We start from the raw sequence: 7,621 nt of genomic DNA on the forward strand, positions 1-7,621 counted from the left end.
TTACCTGGGACCATGGCATCCCCTGTTAGAAATTTCATAATAAATTACTGAAAATTTCACACTTGATCATTCAACAAGTAATAGAAGATCTGGCAAAAACCACAGAATATTGTGTAAAGCAGATTGTGATCCCAATTACATGGAAGTAAATCCAGAGTAACTCTAGTGACATTAACGCAGATACTCAAGATTTACACTGATGTAAATGTAAAGGATATGTCTATTTAGTGATCTGGTGCAGAGCAAACCATGTGTAAATCTACATCATTCTGGCCTGCCATGCACAAAGTGGCCATGTAAATCATGCTGCTACATATTAAAAATCCTGTAGTGCACTTTGATGTATTGCTGTAGTGCATGACAACAGGGTCCACACTGTCACTTCGTGCTCAGCAGGCTGGAGTGTGGTAGATTTGCTCCCCAGCTTGCCATGCATTAAATTATCATCTAGAGAAGCTCTGAGAGCGGAAACGGACCCATGTGTTAAAATTCCAAGCCTGTGTAACATCAGATTGCTACAGAACACACCTTGTAAACAGCCCACATGGTTACATGGCTATGTTAACATGGAAAGGAAGCTGGGTGACAAATTACCAGCAATAATTTAAAATGTGGATGCCATAGGGTGACCAGACAGCAAATGTGAAAAACTGGGACGGGGGTGGGGGATAATAGGAGCCTATATAAGAAAAAGACCCCAAAATTGGGACTGTCCCTATAAAATCAGGACATCTGGTCATCCTAATCCCTAAAATTAGGTAGCTACATTACTATTATTTAACATTTATACTGCAGTGGCACCTCAACTAGGTTGGCACTTCATTATCCTAGGCACTGTACAAATGTATTGAAAATGATAGTCCCTGCCACAAAAAGCATACAATCTAAATTAAAGTAGCTTGATTTTCATAGGTTTTGACCACCCACAACTGCCATTGAAATCACTGGTCTCTGCACCTCTGAATATCAGGCTCTTTTATTTAGGTGGCTAAGTTTGGATTTATTGTCATAACTTCAGATACCCACAGCTGAAAATGCTGGGAGAGGGCAGGATTCTTTAAAAAGGAAAAGCCAAATGTTTTATTTGGAAAATAACAGCATTTTATACACGTGCACTTGTCATTTTGAAGATCACCCTCTCTCTTTCTGAAGGTTTCAAATCTCTTTCATACTGTGCCTGTGAACTTGACACTATATATCATTTTCTAGAGGGGGCATCATTGGTGTAATGTTCCCATGCCAACGTATTGTTGCCATTCTAACTGTTTCCTCTCTGAGTTCCTGTGCGGTGAGTGTTCCAAGCATCGGCCTATAAAAATTTGTGATATATTTAGATCCTGAGCTCACATTTCAGTGAATGCTAAGTATCTTTGTGTGTCAACAGTTCATAAATGTCTCCCACTGGAGTGTGAAGCATGTCAGCGTAGCAAAGACGTAATGTGGGCTGTTTGTGGAAGCTTACATCATTAAATACATCACTGGAATTTATTAAATTGGTTTAAAATGAGTCCACAAGCATTTCTATCCTGGAATAAAGCCAGCAGAATGTAATACATGAAAAGCATCTTAGTGGGGTACTCCAGGTTTCAGGTTAGAGATTGGTAACTGGATGCAGAACCTTTCATGTGTTGTTCATTAGTTCAAATCCAGCCCTGGTTGGTAGTGAATGAAAGCTGTTACCAGTGGCTTCTTGGTGGCCCAGATGAAATGAATTTGGTGGGTTTCCACTCATCCCCTACTGGACAGGTCCCTGCACCACAGAAATCATTGCAACATTTGGAATGCGTGTTGTCAGTCTCAGCAGGGAGTAAGGACTGAATGGGTATAGGGATTGACCTCTCCTCTCATCCCAAAACATGGTCCCTTCACTTCAGCATGAAGGCTCATTGGACCCCATCCTTGAACCCATGCACATCCCAAGTATATGGGCTATGTGGAGTGAATTTCCATGGGGATTCACAGGAGGAAGGAATCTTCCCCCACCCTAAACCACTGAGTGGCATCTGTCGAGAACGCAACCTGGCTACTCAGGGTAGGCCAGAGAGAGAGAAAAATTGATTCTCCAGGGCTGTCTTCACAAGCCTTAAACTGAGTATGTTAAAAAAATATATAGAACATTGTCACTTAACTAGAGGGATTCTCACAACAATTTTTTTGGTGGCGTCAGAAAGCCAACTCTTGCTGGGGGCTGCTCAGACAATTTTTCCTAAAGCACTTAATTAACTTTAGGAAAAAAATAACTATGATTTGGACATGCACATGTGCATATTTATGTAGGTTTTTTTTTGCAGACTCAATAATAAAAATAACATAGAGTTGTCTATTCTTCACTGGACTTAAACAGAATAGAAACACAAATAAGGTACTTTGCATTCTTGTATTTTTTTATTGTTTCTTTTGTTTTTTGGTTGCATTTTTTTAGACTTGCTAGCTAGTAAGTCTGTTTCTGTGAAAAGTGATATTTGAATGTTTGTTAATATCACTTTTCACAACAGCAGACTTGTTAGCTAGGTGGGAGGCAGACACAAGTGATATTAACAAATGTACAAATACAGACACTCCCCGACTTACACAAGCATTCTGTTCCAGAATGCATTGTGTAACTCGAATTTTGCATAAGTCGGAAACGTATACCAGACCATTATGCAAAAAAAACAAAACCAAACCCCCCTCCTATTTCTAGCTTATGGAACTTTTTCCGTAAGTGTGGATTTGTGTAAGTCGGGTTTGCGTAACCCGGGGAGCGTCTATATCACTTTTCACAGCAGACTTACTCAGCCCTGGCAAGCTGGGGGACAAATTAAGCGTTGGATGGGAAGGTGGATAGGGAGGCAACAGGGGTTATGAGGTGGGTGGTGAGCCCGGGGATGGAGTCCACCACTGCAAGCCTGTGCAGCCAAAGCACAGAGCCCAAAGCCCTGTGGTCAGAGCCCATGGCAGGAGCCCACTGCCATGCGGTCAGAGCCTGCCACCCACCACCCCAGGGCTGAAGCCAGAAGCCTGAGCCCCACCAACCCCAGGAAGATGGGGAACTCACACTGGCTGTCTGCTCCTCCAGTGTTTGTGGCTCCAGAGGAGGGTAGGGCCCAACCCCTCCTGGCAGTCCCAGAAAAGGGGTTGCTGCTTTCTCCCCATCCCCCTCCCCATCACCACCCAGAAGGCTGTGGCCGCAAGAAAAATCCCTGGTTGACGCATGCATTCACAGTGGCCACACTTGAGAAATGCTGGACTAGATGGACAATAATCTATAGACAGCATCATCCAGAACTAGATGAATTGTGTAGGTTTACCTTGCATTTTGCTTAAATACATATCTCATTAAAATGGAGATATAAGCAAATGCTTGACTACTGTACAGTAATAGTGCAATCTTCACCCCTGAATTAACACTGTTCATTCTTTCTGCCTTCCAATCTCTTTACTGATCAGTGAGTCACAGAAAAGCCATGTGTCATGAGGAGGTATGGGCCATTTAGGGAGATGGGTTTAGCCCCACTGTGCCTGATTAGCTGCCAGGTTATGGGTGTGAGGCCAGAGGGCAGGTGAGCCATCAGGTCACCTGGTCCTCAGAGCAAAGCCAGAAAGCAGCTCATTTAGGGGAGAAATCTGGAAGAGGCCCAGGTTTAGGGGTAAGGATTTGGAAGGGGATTCTCAATGCCAGAGACTTGGAAGACACCTGCTGTGTAGGCAGAGGCAGTGAAGCAGAGATTTTAGGGGGGATAGGGAGCATATTGGACTGATTCTGTTTTGAAAAATAAATGCATCTATGACAAAAGGGATTGAAATTCTGCTACTATTGAGAGTTATTTTGGTGCCCTGGCCCGTGAACTGGCCTTACACCATACAGTTATGATTTATATAGCAAGCAAATATCAAGAAGTAGAAAAGGCATCTTAGAAGTACTCCAGTAGCTGTTGGAGCTGGGAGTTATTGTTTCAATACTCACTACTTTACACAGTTCTTTCTTTCTTGAGAAGGGGGTCATCCAGTCTTGACATTTTATAAAATGTGAAAACATAATTCATAAGCATCTTTGAAGTGTAAAGGAGATTTACAGAAACCAGGGTAAGAGAAAACATATCTTTACAACGGTTCTTTACCTACAAATACTTGAGATGCTTGCACGGGGTGAAAAAGACTTCCATGTAACCTTTTATATCACAAACAGTGGGGATGTTCTCAGAACTATGTTCTATGCAATATATGATTCATAGTAGAGTGCAGGGAAACATGATACTCGAGATACCCTGAATTCAGGAGATTGCAAACTCCACTTGTGTTTGAATGTCCCAGAATAGCACTATGAGCTACACATTAGATGACAGGCTTAGACTATTTATAGCAGTTCAAGGATTGTCTGTGGCTGATATTAGCTCTGACTTATTTTAAGAACATATTGATTTTTATGTTTGGCCTGCATTAGTGAATTGCAGGGCATGTCACTGTAAACAAGGAATGGGGCACAGAGGCAGATTTGCAATATATAAATATTTCTGCTTAAAGTATCTGTTGAACTTGCAGGCTATGGAAAATGAAGGGGGGCACTCAATCTGCTATATAATATTTGTAGGCTATTATTTATCTGAGAAATTCCCAGAAGGACTTGTAACATCAATAGTGAGTAAGAGTCTACCAAAGAACTGATCATGCAAACTAGAGAATAGGAGCATAATGAGTTTGGGATGAGAAATTAATGAAGATTTATAGTCTTTCACTTATAACTTTCTATTGAAGAGCTCTGCTAGAGAGCTCCAGGCTGATTCTCCCAGATGTGGTATTAACAAACCTCAGCCACAAAAGGGATGTGCTCTGGAGAGGTGCTGAGCTTTGAAGTTACTGGGAATTTTGCCCGAGTAAGGACTGAGTAAAACCTAAGTGCCTGATCCATCTCTTGTTAAAGTCAATGGGAAGACTTCCATTGGTTTTAATGGGACTTCAAGATTTGTCCCAATATTTAGGACAAATATTCACTTCAGTCTGTAAATACTGGTAAAGATTTCTTCACAGTGGGCATGAGATGTTGAAAAGAGCCTAAAGAGGATAGAATATTAATGTAAATATTCCCCTCACCCTTCAGCAGGCGAGTTTATTGTGCCATACCACCAATATTCTCTAGTACTTTGGGCACCTGTTCTTCCACATCTCTCTCACACAATCTTCATGAGCAAAACTTCTGTCATTTAACTGGCAACATTATGTAACACAAAATAATTATAAATTTAAGATTAAATATTCTGTTCAGTTTTGCATTATGATCTATTTGTAGGAATGTATGTATTATCTCTTGTGGCTGTGGGACCCCCGGATATAGGACAGTGACATGGTATTATATGTTTCTGTAAAAGACCCCCTATTTATGTCTTTCTAAGAATTTATGTAGCATGTTGTCAGTTTCTGAGTATGTACAGGGCACTCTGATTATATGCATACCCTGAGGACCACCCCCTGAACAGTTACACAGCAGAGTATGCAGTTTTTATCAGTATTATTTACTCCTTGTATTACAGTACAACCTAGTGGCCCCAAAAGAGATCAAGGCTCCATTGTGCTGGTTGTAAAAGAGTCTCTTCCCCGAAGAATTTACAGTGTAAATAGATAAGAAAGACAAAGATGGAAGAAAGGAAGTGTTATCATGCCCATTTTAAAAATGGGAAACTGATGCATGGACAGAGTGAACCTATATCTCCTGAGTCCCAGCCCAGAGCTTTAGTCACAAAATCATCCTTTACTTTCTGGAGATTGGCAGGCTGGACAGTGGTTTGCCTGGAGATACATATTCCTCTCTCGGATATAGACTAGGGGCATGGCTACACTTGCAGATGTAGAGCGCTGTGAGTTAAACCCGCCTTCATAGAGCACAGTAGGGAAAGTCTGTCCACACTGACAGCTGTTTGCACACTGGCATGGCCACATTTGCAGCACTTGCATTGGGAGCGGTGCATTATGGGCTGCTATCCCAGCATGCAAGTGACTGCAACATGGTTTTCAAATGGGGATCGTGGAGTGTGACAGGGAGTGTGTTGTGTGTATGTGGGGGGAGAGAGTGGGTTTTTGGGGGGCTGAGAGCATGTCAGCATGTTATCTTGTAAATTCAGACAGCAGCAGACCCCCTCTCTTCCTACCCCTCTCTCTCACACACAGCATTCCACACTAACCTGTCTCGGAGCACACTTATCTGTCTTGGAGCAGATAAGCAGCCGGCTGTCAGAAACAGAGCTTTCAAACGGCATATCTGCATTCCTACAGCGAGTTCAGAACAATGAGAAGAGTGGCCACTTGACTTAAGGGGATTATGGGACATTTTCAGAGGCTGATCAGAGCACAGTAATGCAACACCTTGTCCACACTGGCATCGTGGCATTCCAGCATGGGCACAGCAAATGTTATTCTACTCGCCAAGGTGGAGTACCAGCAGCGCTGTAGCCGTGGAATCAGAGCACTCTATGTGCTTTGCCAGTATGGACGGATAGTGAGCTAGGGTGCCCAGGGCTCCTTTATTGTGCTGTAACTCGCAAGTGTAGCCAAGCCCTATGTCAGAAGAGTAAGTTCTCTGTTCTTTCTTCTCTTACAGTTTGTCAGCAACGGATCTTCATAATACCTATGACTATTACATAGATGAACTACTTGCAACTCAAAGCAATGAAATGGCATCCAGCATGTAAACAGTTTAGAGGCATTTGGGGCCAAATTGTCTCTTTGGCAGGAAAGACTCATGAGTTTCAGTCCATACATTTTACAATTTACATTTACTTGAATGTAAAAGCAGCTGATCAATAACTGAAGTGACAAAATCTTGAGAATATTGTAGATGTAGTTACCAAATTTTGAGGGCTTTGTTTTTTGTTTACTACCATCCCTTTTAAATTTCTACCTCCGTCTATAGATAGAGCAGCCATTTTCTCCTCAGAGCAGCTGCAGTCTGTTACAGCAACAAAACACACTGTCCTTTTGTATGGAGACTTTATTTTTCTTTTGTTATTTTTCCCTTTTTATCTGAAATTAAATATGTGGTTTCTCGTTGTATATGGAAAAAGAAAAATGAGACTATCCCACCTATTTCCTTATCCAGAGTTATCACCATGTAAGAACAGTGTACAGGCCTCAGTTCTGAAATAGCATCATTATGCAATTTGCTGATCTGCAAATTAAATAATTAGAGTATGCAGGGACTGGGGGTTGTAGCAATGCGCAGACTCACCCCTGCAGTGCCTCCTGCTGGTCTCTCAGGGAATTAGCTCAATTTCTAGCCCAGAGTGCCGTCTGCAGGCCAGTGATCTGTCACTGCTTGGCCCCTGTGTCCCTCCCAGGACCCCAGTGCCCCTTTAACTGGGTGCTGCCCTCCTGGCAGTACCCCCACAGTTCTAGGTCTCCCCCTCCCAGGGGAACCCCCACCCACTATCCCCACCTCACCTCAGTTTAAGGCCACTGCCAGTCATCATCTAGCCCCTGCACCCTGGGGCAGACTGCAGTATCAGCCTACTCATCACTGGCAAGATTGGGTTTGGACCGGCTGCCTTTGCCTACCCCTGGGCTGCCCTCTGCAACCCCCAGTACATATTAGCCTTATGCTAGGCCACAGCCTGGGGCTTTCCAGGCTGGAGCTCTCCAGCTCCTCTGCCTT

The sequence above is a fragment of the Mauremys reevesii genome, linkage group 8 (assembly GCF_016161935.1).
Source record: "Mauremys reevesii isolate NIE-2019 linkage group 8, ASM1616193v1, whole genome shotgun sequence".
NCBI lineage: Eukaryota > Metazoa > Chordata > Testudines > Geoemydidae > Mauremys > Mauremys reevesii.